This window comes from Balaenoptera ricei, chromosome 8, assembly GCF_028023285.1.
Source record: "Balaenoptera ricei isolate mBalRic1 chromosome 8, mBalRic1.hap2, whole genome shotgun sequence".
Taxonomy (NCBI): domain Eukaryota; kingdom Metazoa; phylum Chordata; class Mammalia; order Artiodactyla; family Balaenopteridae; genus Balaenoptera; species Balaenoptera ricei.
In genome coordinates, this window is record NC_082646.1 from 57254135 (window position 1) to 57266346 (window position 12212).

The 12212-nt window shown below is 48.9% G+C and overlaps 1 protein-coding gene across 1 annotated transcript in view; it reads right to left on the minus strand.

Annotated features, from left to right (window-relative positions):
• The window catches only part of THRSP (thyroid hormone responsive), a 39496-nt gene that overhangs the window by 21511 nt on the left and 5773 nt on the right, over positions 1–12212 (minus strand). The window contains exon 3 of the mRNA XM_059930722.1: positions 3128–3216. The gene's annotated coding sequence lies outside the window, so the exon portion shown is untranslated. The remainder of the gene's footprint in view (positions 1–3127; positions 3217–12212) is intronic.

The following is a 12212-nucleotide window of genomic DNA, read 5'->3' on the forward strand; positions in this document are numbered from 1 at the left end:
CCTAGCTGGGTAACTATCACAAGAGCACAGGGAGCAGAGAGGAGAGGGGCTTGGCAAAGCTTCCGGAAGGAGTAACAACTATGTGAAGTTAGTAAGGCAGAAAGATGTGGGAATAATCTTAAATGCAGGATGGTGAGAAGAAAAATGTGTCTCTCCCTCTCTTTATATACATATTGGGTTGGCCAAAAAGTTCGTTCGGGTTTGTCTGTAAGATGGTACAAAAACCCGAACGAACTTTTTGGCCAACCCAATATATTCTCTATAACACAGTACATACACTATATACTATATATGTAAATATACTATACAACACTATAACACATATACTGTATTTTTTAAAAGATTTTTTCGCTTTTTAAAATTAATTAATTAATTTTATTTTCAGCTGCTTTGGGTCTTCGTTGCTGCTCGCAGGCTTTCTCTAGCTGTGGTGAGCGGGGGCTACTCTTCATTGCGGTGCGCGGGCTTCTCGTTGTGGTGGCTGCTCTTGTTGCAGAGCATGCGCTCTAGGCTGGCGGGCTCAGTAGTTGTGGCTCACTGGCTCTAGAGCGCAGGCTCAGTAGTTTTGGTGCCCGGACTTAGTTTCTCTGCAGGGTATAGGATCTTCCCAGATCAGGGATTGAACCCATGTCCCCTGCATTAGCAGGTGAATTCTTAACCACTGCGCCACCAGGGAAGCCCCATACATATACTACATTAAAGTATACACATACAGCATACATTCTATATCTATATTCTAAATACAATAAGTTACAATTTTCCTGATTTCATACATCTATATATTATTTATGGATACATATACAGTAAATAAAAACTTACATGGGAATGAAAACATCAACTTAAGGAGCCAGCTCTGGGAAGAAGGAGGGTGAAAGGGAGGAGTACATGGGTACTTTCTATTTGTTAGGTCTTATTTCTCGAGCTGAGTGATGGGTACATGGATATTTATATATTCATTCTCTCATATTTTTGAATACATTAATTAGAACCAAAAAAAAAGGAAAAGGAAAGTGGGAAATGTTTTCCAGGTAGAGGTACCAGCTTAAGCAAATGCCCAGAGACACGAAATAGCAGGAATACCGGTGACTCCTCAGCGTGCCGCACTCTCCCAAAGGCCACTACCAGCTTTTCCAAATCTTCACTCCCCCACTTCCCACCTCACCCCTTTTGCCCAGCCTCACCCTCCGCGGCTGACCTTTCTGACCAGATCAGCCCCCTCCCCTATCGGATAGGCTCTCATCCCAGTGGCAAGTGTACACCTCTCGTGTGACCGTTCAATTCCCGAATGACTGTCTCACCTCAAAGCCTGCAGACTCCAGGAGGGCAGGGCGGGTTCCAGCCCCAAAGCTGGGTCGCAAGGCGGGGGGGGGGGGGGGGGGGGGGGGCCGGCCGCTGCAGCTTCGGCCAGCAGGGGGCGCTGCAGGGCAAGCCAGGACCGGTGCTCCGCCCGCGCCGCCGCCGCCGCCCGAGCCAGCTATTGCGTCCCTGAGCCCCCGCCAGCGCGACGAGACACGTCGCCAGCGGAAACACACGAGTTTCCAAGCGGTAATCGTCCGTCTCGCTTTGATAAAAAGGGTTGGCCGATGCGGGAGACAGTGGGAGGAAAATCCTCTCATCCTTTTAAGACCGCATTCACCAGATAGGCGTCATTAATGTTTTCGTAGCTGTTTATTAAAGAAAGGGGTTTGACTCAGCAGCTGGAAAGCACAGAGCCGATTTCTTTCTTTCCTACCACTGCCCTTTCGAACCGATTCTGCGGACTCATGCTTTACTTTTCCCGGATGAAATCTCGGCAGGTCCCCTAGCTTTCTGAGAGCCTCCCGTAGGCACTCTACGTGCAGGCCAATGTTAAAGCAAAACTGCCCCTGTTCTGGCCACCTCTGGCTGGGACACCTGCTGGCTGGGGAAGGGACTGGGCAGCCTCTCTCGCCTCGCTTTTCTGCTCCTCCTGCCCCTGCCCCGGCTGCCTCTGGCACTCCAGAGCTGGGGGGAGGGGGTGGGGTAGTCTCAGCCAGGAAGGTCTACCTACGATAGAGCCCTCTGGTCTTGGCAGGTTCCAGATGCTGACATTTTCTCTCAGGAGCACTTCTGATAGGCTCCTGGGAGACCTACCACACCATTCAGCTGCAGTACCCCTAAAAAAAGGGGGTGCTTCCTCTTTGGGGCTGTTTACAGCCCCTTGGCTTCTGCATCCCTCCTCACACTTCCAGCCTCATTCTGCGGGAGTCCCCTCTCCCCTGAGCGGAAGCCCTCTTCCACGGGGTGCTTTCCAAGAAGGTCTCATTCTACTCCTTACTGTGGGATCTACAGGTGCCCTAAGAGAAACACACAACTGGAAGTACAGCCCCCGGCCTAGGAGCGCCACCCCCCGCCCCCGCACTCGCCAGCTCTCACCAGATTCCAGACCTCACAGACCCCCTCCAAGGCTCCCCAAATAGTTCTCCCAAAGCCTCTCTCCCCTGGTTCGAGGTGACGGGGGAGAGCTCCTTCCCCTCCCTGGTAAGGTGTGGTTGGGGGACAGGCAGAGTGAATGCACTGACAACTCTCTCGGAAGAGTCTTCTCTCCGGCGGTTCCTGGGGGATGTTGACTTTCTCTCCGTGGCAGGCAGGTTAGCTGAGCAATGGCTTTTAGTCCTGCCCTCTCTCCTCCTCCGGAGTTCTGCATGGGTGGTTCAGCCTCTCACTTTAAGTTCAGCAGCTCTGGCCTTTGGGGCCTCAGCTGAAATTCCGAGGTGAATGGGAAAGTCTTTGTTTACATCTTATTAGGTTCCAGCCTTTGCCTGAGAGCAATGTCTCTAACCTCAACCCAGAAAAGACCTCGCCAGAGGATCCACCCAAAATACAAATCTGTCACTCCCCTGGTAAAACTCTTCATTCTCCAGCTACTCCCAGCAGGCAAGCTGCATTTCAGCTCCTGAGCTTTACAGACGCTTCCCGAACCTCACGCTTTCTCTCGCAACTTTGCCTTTCCTTCCACCAGAGGAGTTCTAGCTCCACTTCTCCACTTGGCTGATTCCTTGAGGTCTTTGAAGACCAGAGTCAAAATGTCACCTCCTCCAGAAAGCCTTCCACTACCTCCACTGTGCTTCCACAGCCCTTGCCACAAATAGTGTTTTGTTATGATTACCTGGATCTGTATCTGTCTCCCCACTCGATCCTGAGCTCTTTGAGAACACGGATGGTATTTGTTTTGCTGAGTATGTTTAAATTTTTTATCTGAAAAACACCAAAAAGAAAGTAAAAATCACCTATAATCCCAGCACTTTTTAAAAATTGAAGTATAGTTGATTTACAATGTTGTGTTAATTTCTGCTGTACAGCAAAGTGATTAAGTTATACATATATATACATTCTTTTTTTAAATACTCTTTTCCATTACGGTTTATCATAGGATACTGAATATAGTTCTCTATGCTATACAGTAGGACCTTGTTGTTTATCCATTCCATATAACAGCTTACATCTGCTACCCCCAACCTCCCACTCCATCCCTCCTCTGACCCCCTCCCTCTTGGCAACCACAAGTCTGTTCTCCATGTCCATGAATCTGTTTCTGTTTCATAGATAGGTTCGTTTGTGTCATATTTTAGATTCCACATATAAGTGATACCATATGGTATGTGTCTTTCTCTTTCTGACATACTTAGTATGATAATCTCTAGTTGCATCCATGTTGTTGCAAATGGCATTATTTCATTCTTTTTTATGGCTGAGTAATATTCCATTGTATATATGTACCACATCTTCTTTATCCATTCCTCTTTGATGGACATTTAGGTTGTTTCCATGTCTTCGTTATTGTGAATAGTGCTGCTATGAACATAGGGGTGCATGTGTCTTTTTGGATTAGAGTTTTGTCTGGATATATGCCCAGGAGTGGGACTGCTGGGTCATATGGTAGCTCTATTTTTAGTTTTCTGAGGAACCTCCATACTGTTTTCCATAGTGGCTGTACCAACTTAGAATCCCACCAACAGTGCAGGAGGGTTCCCTTTTATTCACATCCTCTCCAGCATTTGTTATTTGTAGAGTTTTTAGTGATGGCCATTCTGACCAGTGCCCAGCACTTATTTTTGATATCACAGAAAGGACAAAGAATCTTCCTTCTCCTGTGTGTCCCACCAATCTCACTTCCAGTGACAAACACTTTTAAGAGGGTGATATGATTCTTTACTGCCTTTTCCTGGCACACAAATGCACACACACACACACACACACACACACACACAATTTTATAATTCTTACTATCATCTTCATCTACAATTTCCATTTTCACTTAACAGTCTATCTTGGGTATCTTTCCATATTACTGCATATGATTCTACCTCATTCATTTTTTAAAAATTGTGTGTATTTTATTTATTTATTTATATATATAAAACAAAAAATTTGCCATTTTAACTATTTTTAAGTGTACAATTTAGTGGCATTAATTACATTCACAATATTGTGCAACCATCACCACTATCTATTTCCAAAATTTTTTCATCATCCCGAACAGAAACTCTGTACCCATTAAGCAATAACTCTCCATGCTCCCCTGCCCCTCCCCTCATAACCCCTGGTAACCTCTAATGTACTTTCTGTCTCTATGAATTCCCCATTTTAAAAAAAATTATTTATCTATTTGGCTGCATGGGTCTTAGTTGCAGCATACAGAATCTTTAGTTGTGGTGTGTGGGATCTTTAGTTGTGGCATGTGGGATCTAGTTCCCTGATGAGGGATTGAACCTGGGCCCCCCTGCATTGGGAGCGTGGAGTCTTAACCACTGGAGCACCAGGGAAGTCCCAAATGCCCCATTTTTAAAAAATGACTGAATATTACTCTACAGTAGGAAACATTATCATCTATTTAACCATTCTCTACTAATAGACACTTAGGGTGTTCCCAAGTTTGGATAACAAACAATGCTACAACAAATATCCTCATGCAGAAAGTTGAGGAGTGGGGTTGCTGAGACATAGGGTGTGTGCATTCAAAAATCTAACAGGTACTTATCAGCCTGTGCATCACATTTTGCATGAAGGTTTCTGACCCCCATTCCCAGATATTCTGGTTTAATAAGAATGCACAGGGGCCCAGCAACCTGAATTTTTATAAAATCCTACCTGATCATTGTGATGGGAGAACACACAATGAGAAACACGGCCATGGGGCCTGGATCTGCTGTGTTCCTGGGTCCCCAGCATCCGCCCTCAGAGAGCAGGTTTCCTCTCTGGAACAACATCATAAACTGATGTCCCTACGCACAGCCTGCTGCCAATACACCGAGGCTGCCCTGATGAGTCATTGGGCACAGTGTGCTGGCCCCTGGGGTGACAAAGCCTCTAAGGAAACCTTGATGGATTGTGTGTCTCCCAACCTGGAAGCCCTGAGTCACCCTGGTGTACCATGCAGCTCCCAATTTTGTGATCTGTTAGCTTTGCCTTTTGTGGGAGGCAAACTCACCCCTCATTTAAATCAAGGCCCATGAAGGAAAAGGCTGCCTTATCTCTCTGGGGAAATTATGACTCACACAACAGGAGTGGTGGGTGGAGGACAGAGAGGAGAGGAGAAGAGAAAACAGACAGAAACAAGGCTGAATTCCGGGGCAGGGGGGAATTAAAAGGTGAAGGAAAAAGAGTAGAGAGGAAGGGAAAGCAAAAAGACCAGAGTTAGAGGGAAGACACAGAAAGGAAAGAGAGAGAGAAAAGGGAGGGGGAAGCAAGAAGGAAGAGAAGACGGGAGAAAGAAAAGACAACATGGAGCAGGACGTGGGGTGAGTTCCTTAGCTGGTATTTTGGATCACCCCAGAAAAAGATGCTCATCAGATCTCAGGAAGACTCCGATGGCGGAGGTGGCCTGCCTTGGTTCTCAGGCCCTGCCTATAAGCCAGCTCATGGTTTCAGCCTCGCCTGCGGCCTCGGCAGCCCCCTGGGGGCTGGTGGGTGGGGGTCAGACTCTGAGCGGGGGCAAAAACACACTAAGGAGCAGCCATACCCTGTGTGCCTGGGTGGCGGGCACAGCCTTCCTAGTCATTTGGCAACAGGGAACAGATCCTCGGAAAAGGTGCGTACTCCTTGCTCAGTGTCTCAGCTATGAAGGACGCTCCTTGCAGTGCTAGTTACAGTAAAGGAGAAAAAAGAAAGAAAGAAGGCAGAAGTGAAGTGTGGCTTAATACAGGGGTCCCCAACCCCCAGGCCGCAGACTGATACCAGTCTGTGGCCTGTTAGGAACCGGACTGCACAGCAGGAGGTGAGCAGCGGGGTGAGCAGGCGAAGCTTATCTGTCACTCCCCATCGCTCCCCATCGCTCCCCATCACTCCCCATTGCTCCCCATCGCTCGCATTACCGCCTGAACCACAACCCCCAACCCATGTCCGTGGAAAAACTGTCTTCCACGAAACCGGTCCCTGGTGCCAAAAAGGTTGGGGACCACTGGCTTAATAGATTTATGATACATTCTTACAACACACTGTGATGTAGCCGTTACAAATGGTGTATAGAAAAGCCCTTAAAAAAATGGGAGAAATCCTCACAATACTGGATGAAAAAATAAATACATACATGTTCAAATTAATCTTTAAAATGGTACGATTTGGATTTCCCTGGTGGTCCAGTGGTTAAGACTCCACTGCAGGGGACGCAGGTTTGATCCCTGGTCGGGGAAGTTCCACATGCTGTGGGGTGTGGCCAAAAAAAAAAGAAAAGGTATGATTCAAATGTTGTTAGTGGATATGTGTGTAATGGGGGTGGCATTGCCTCTGCCCAACTCAAAGTCTTCTCCAAGTTCAGTTCAACCCTGTGCTAAGAGATAGTCGTTTTGTTTTTGGCGATGTGATGTCTAGACTCTACCCCTTCCCCACTAGCCCCATGCTCTCCCTTTAGGGGAAATTCCCATTCAAGTCTTGCCGGGGTAGGTAACTCCTAGTCCCTGCTCCCACTGCAGAAGCCCAAATGATTGGCTTCTTCTTCTACCTGCCCCTGGTATAGCTAGGGGCCTGCCTGTGACCGCAGCAGCAGAAGCCACTCAGTTCTGCAGTGTAATCACAGTCAGGCTCCTGCCACTGGGCCCCCTGAGCTCCTGGTGCCCATCCCCTAGGAACACTGGTAATCGTGGAAATTTCCTTTTGGTTTAAAGAGCTGGCCTTGGCCTCTGCTACTGGCCACCAGAAGCCTGGTCTGACACTTTCACTGTGTTCAGCTGCAGGAAGTTCTGCTACCACCACCCACTTGGTGGGCAGGGCCCCTCCCTTCCTTGGGTTAGGGTGTCTTGGGGCTGTGTGAGAAGGTGTCCATCTGGGGTCATCAACTGGGGTCTGCACACTGGGGCTGGGCAGCCAGTGAACGAGGAGGTGGATGGGATGCAGTTAATTCCTCTCCAGGAGTCCGAGGATGAGCTGGCAGAGGTCCTGAGTACAGGCCATGGGACATGCTCTTCTCAGTGACAAGGGGTAAACAGTAACCAGCCCCACGTGGTGCCTGGGCACCTGAAAACTGGCCCTGCAAGCCAACAGCTGCCAGCATGACCTGAAAAAGAGGGTCTGGGGAGGAGTTGGGACGGCATCCAAGCTCTCACTCAGGCTAGGCCAGAGAGAGGCCTTTGGGGCTCCAAGTGATGGCTCAGAGAGGGAGGAGCTGCCCACCAGGAGCAGGAACCCAAGGACTCTGGAGGTCCCAAGACTTGGGGCACTGCCCATGTCAGCTATGTTGACCTATACTATCTTCGCTGGGCAGGATTCAGTCAGAAACCCTTAGATGAAAAGGGTCTCTGGGTGGGACTTCCCTGGTGGTGCAGTGGTTAAGAATCCGCCTGCCAATGCAGGGGACACAGGTTCGAGCCCTGGTCCGGGGAGATGCCACATGCTGCAGAGCAACTAAGCCCGTGCACCACAACTACCGAGCCTGTGCTCTAGAGCCCGCAAGCCACAACTACTGAGGCCATGTGCCACAACTACTGAAGTCCGTGTGCCCAGAGCCCATGCTCTGCAACAAGAGAAGCCACTGCAATGAGAAGCCCGCGCGCCGCAATGAAGAGTAGCCCCCGCTCACGGCAACTAGAGAAAGCCCGCGTGCAGCAACGAAGACCCGATGCAGCCAAAAATAAAAAATAAATTAAAAAAAAAAAAGAAAGAAAAAAAAGAAAAGGATCTCTGGGTATGTGTTGGGGAGTATTCAGGGAGAACAGCTGGAAAGATGATCCCTATTTCACAGCTGGTCTGGTAGGGGGAGCCAGGGGCAAGAGTGGGTGGCAATGATTTTTTTAAAAAAACTTTTAATTGAAGTATAACTTAAGTACAGAGGAATGCACCCAAGTAATTGTCACAAGATGTAAACACACCTGTGTAACCATTACCCAGGCCGAGACAAAAAACATTACTCAGGGTCTCAGAAGCCCCCCATTTGGGTAGCAATGGTTTTAGAGAGGAAAGTGGACAGGGTCTGAGAGCAAAGGAGGAAGGAAGGAAAAGATCCTCCCAGGTGCCACCTGACTGACAAGTGAACTGGCCTGCAGGCAGGGCTCCGGGACACAACACACACCCGGAAGTTCAGGGTTGTCCCTTGGGAACTTGGTGAGCCATGGGCAGCCCTGCAAAGAAAGGCAAGCAACAGGGTGTTTGGAGAAGATCACAGACCAGGTAGGACTGGGCTGAGAGCCTGAGGGCAAACAGGAAAGACGATTGCTTCCGGGCTGGGCTGGGAGGGTCTAGGAATGGTTGGTCCCAGGGGAGTGGCTGCAGCAGCCACTATTTGCTCTTTGCCGTTTGTTTGTCCAATAATGATTCATGTGAGTTCCACTGATCAGCGCCTCCTCCTCCTTGCCCCACTGTGAGCTCCTGTGCCAAGGGCAGAGGGGCATGGGGGACAAGCACAGCTGTGACATCAGGGAGACCTACGTTTGAACCCCGGCTCTAGGCTGTGTGACTTTGGAAAAGTCACATTCCCTCTCTAACTTCGGTCAGCAAAATGGGACAACAACCTGTGCCTCATAAGATAGTTGTGAAGAAGAAACGAGAAAAAAACACATAAAATGCCTGACATTGGGCAGGCCCTTAATAAATGCTTGCTCCTTTTCTTAGCCCTTTTTTCATTTAACAAATATTTATCTGGGGCCTGGTATAGAGCAGGCAGCTGTGCTAGGCACTAGGAAGAGTGGTGAACAAAACAAGTATGGAGACTGGCTGCCCTCATGGAGCTTAGAATCCAAGCAGTGGGACAGACATTAAATAAACAAACAAATACACATCGTGAAGGAGAAGCACAATGTATTATGAAAAAGAATATCAGTGGTGACTTCCTTCCAGTTGAGTGGTCAGGGAAGGCCTCTTGGGAGAGGTGACACCCATAAGCTGAGACCTAAAGGATGAGAATGAACCAGGCATTTTGGAAAGCAGGACCGAGAGTGGCAAAAAGGCACAGGTTTAGGAGCCAGATGTGGATGGGTTTCAAATCTTGGGTCCACTACTTACTCAGCTGTGGGACTTTAGGTGAGTTCCTTTACCAGTTAAGGCCTCAGTTTTATCTTCTATAAAATGTGGCTAAAAACACTTATTTTATAGAATTGTGACGATGAAACCCAACTATGTATATCAAGTGTCCTGCCTGGAGTCTCTCAGTAAAAATCAGTTCCCTTCCTCTACAAGCTCTTGATTAATTGTCGAGAGACTGGCACAGAGATGACGCATGCACACATTCAAACACACACACACGTGCATGCGCAGTACATACACCATCAAGAACACACAGAGGCAGGACACAGGTGCCTCCTCAAGCTGGGGGTTCGAGGAGAGGTTCATGAAAAGACTCTACAGAGATATGGCAGGGATTGGGGAGAGCAGCAAGAAATAGTGCAGTCCTTCAGGGCAGCTAACTGTGGGGACTTAAAAGGGTGAGGAAGACAGTGGTTACCAGAACCACAGAGAATAGCTGTGTGGAGCGGGTGCCTGAGGGATGCAGCTGACTTACAGGGACTGGGCAGGGAGACGGCCAGGGAGTAATGAGTCTGATCTCAGCCTCCCCTTTCCCTCTGATCTCCTGCTAGGCCTTGCGTTGGCCAAATTCAGACAGAGGCTGGAGGGCATGGGAGCCTGTGCCTATAGCCCATTAGGATCAGCCTCCCAGGGTGGAGAGCCGGTGGGGGGAAGAGTGGAGAGGATCTGGAGGGACAACTGGCAGAGACACAGTACAGAACCCGTGACCGTCGGGCCCCTTTAGAATGTAAGTGACAGATATATCCAAAGTAAAATGACTTACATCAAAAGGGAATAACGTCAGGTCACCTAACTAGAAACTCCAGGGGTAGGGCCTTCGCCATAGCTTGATCAGTGCTCAAATGATGGCCAGGAACAGGTATCTCGTCTCTCAATTCTATTTGCCTTCATATGTCAGCTTCATTCTCAAGCTGTATGTAGTGGCAAGATGAGAGTGGCAGTAGAGAGTAAAGGAGGGGTGGTCCCCAGAGGAAAACTGTAGTTCTGTATAAAGAAGGAAGGAGAACAGAAGCTGGGTGGAAACACTACACATGCCCACTACAGTTTATGTCAGGGTGCTCATAAACTCGGGTGACAGGGATTGCTACTGGGGCCACGGTAAGCAGTCTCCTCTGAGTGTGGCCTGTTGGGGAAATGTAGATGTCTCTGGGCCACCCATTCCCACCTCTCACTAAAGGGACCTGAAGATTACCTAGCCTAGTGACCCCACTTGACAGGTAGCAAAAGGTTTTACACAAGAGCATGCAGTTAATGTCAAGGCCAGGACTTAAACCCAGGCCACACAATCTGTCCTGCATACCTGACTTCTTTTTAATTTTTTTAAATTTATTTTTTATTTTATTTTATTTTTTTGGCCATGCCGCATGGCTTGTGGTATCTTAGTTCCCTGACCAGGGATCAAACCCATGCCCCATTCAGTGGAAACACAGAGTCCTAACCACTGGACTGCCAGGGAAGTCCCATGACTTCTTTTTTATTTTTTTTAAGTTTTAGTTTTATATTTATTTATTTATTTTTATTTGGTTGTGCCGGGCCTTAGTTGCAGCAGGCGGGCTCCTTAGTTGCGGCTCAAGGGCTCCTTAGTTGTGGCATGCAAACTCTTAGTTGCGGCATGCATGTGGGATCTAGTTCCCTGACCAGGGATCAAACCCAGGCCCCCTGCATCAGGAGTGCGGAGACTTATCCACTGCGCCACCAGGGAAGTCCCGTGACTTCTTTTTTAAAAAAGAAATAAGAAACACCCCTAGAGAGTGTTTGGAAAAGAAAGACAGGAAGGAATAAGGAAAGAAAGAAAGGAAGGAAGAAAGAGAGGGAGGGAGGGAGGGAGAAACACATGCTCTTGTCCAAATCCCGGTACCTGATGCCACGATTGACACATAGTAGGCCCTCAGATATCTATGTCCCCCATCTCTAAAGGGGAATAGCACTACCTGCTATTTGTTCTGAAGGTGAAATGGAACAAAACTCTCCAAAGCACCTGGCCCAAAGTCAGACCAATCTGGTTCGGTCCTGGACCATTCTATAAAGACCTGGATATTTCTCAAACAGGCATGGAGCAGAGGGAAGGGAAGAGGGTCCTTGTGGGCTGGCAGGGGTCTCCCCCACTGTGGAACTCACAAAGGGAGCCTTGTGTGGGAGTGGTAGCAGGATGCTTCAAGCGACAGCTGGGCCCAGGGCTGCCAGGCCTGGGCTGGGCTGGGCTGGGCTGGGCACTCCGCCACAGGCAGCCCTCTGAGGGCCCTTTCATCTGAGTCCCAGCTGCCACTTGGCTGGCTGGCCCAAAGCCCAGCAGCCTGGAGAGGAGAGGGGCTGGCAGCTTTGTCTCAGGAAGAAGAACAAAGAGTAGGGTGCGTGGGAGGAGGGCAGAGGGAAGCAGTGCTTGCTCTTGGATTCAGGCCAAAGGGAAACAAGATCCAGTTTTAGGCAACACCAAGGGACTGTTTGAATTCTTTTGTTGCCATAGCATCAAGCCAGACAGTTTCCCAGAGACCATCTCAAACAATATCCCAACCCCCACCACGTTACAGGTGAAGAACTGAGGCCCAGAGAGGGACACGGACTTGGCCAAAGTTACACACGAATGGTAGAGCCAAAATTGGAACCCCAGTCGGTCTCTTGTCTCCCGGTGCTGAAGGACTCTGAAAGAGGCACTTCATCTCTGGGACCCTTGGGGTCCTCATACACAAAATGGAGGTGCTAATTCCTATTTTGAATGGTGAGGGTCAAATGTGCTAATGGAT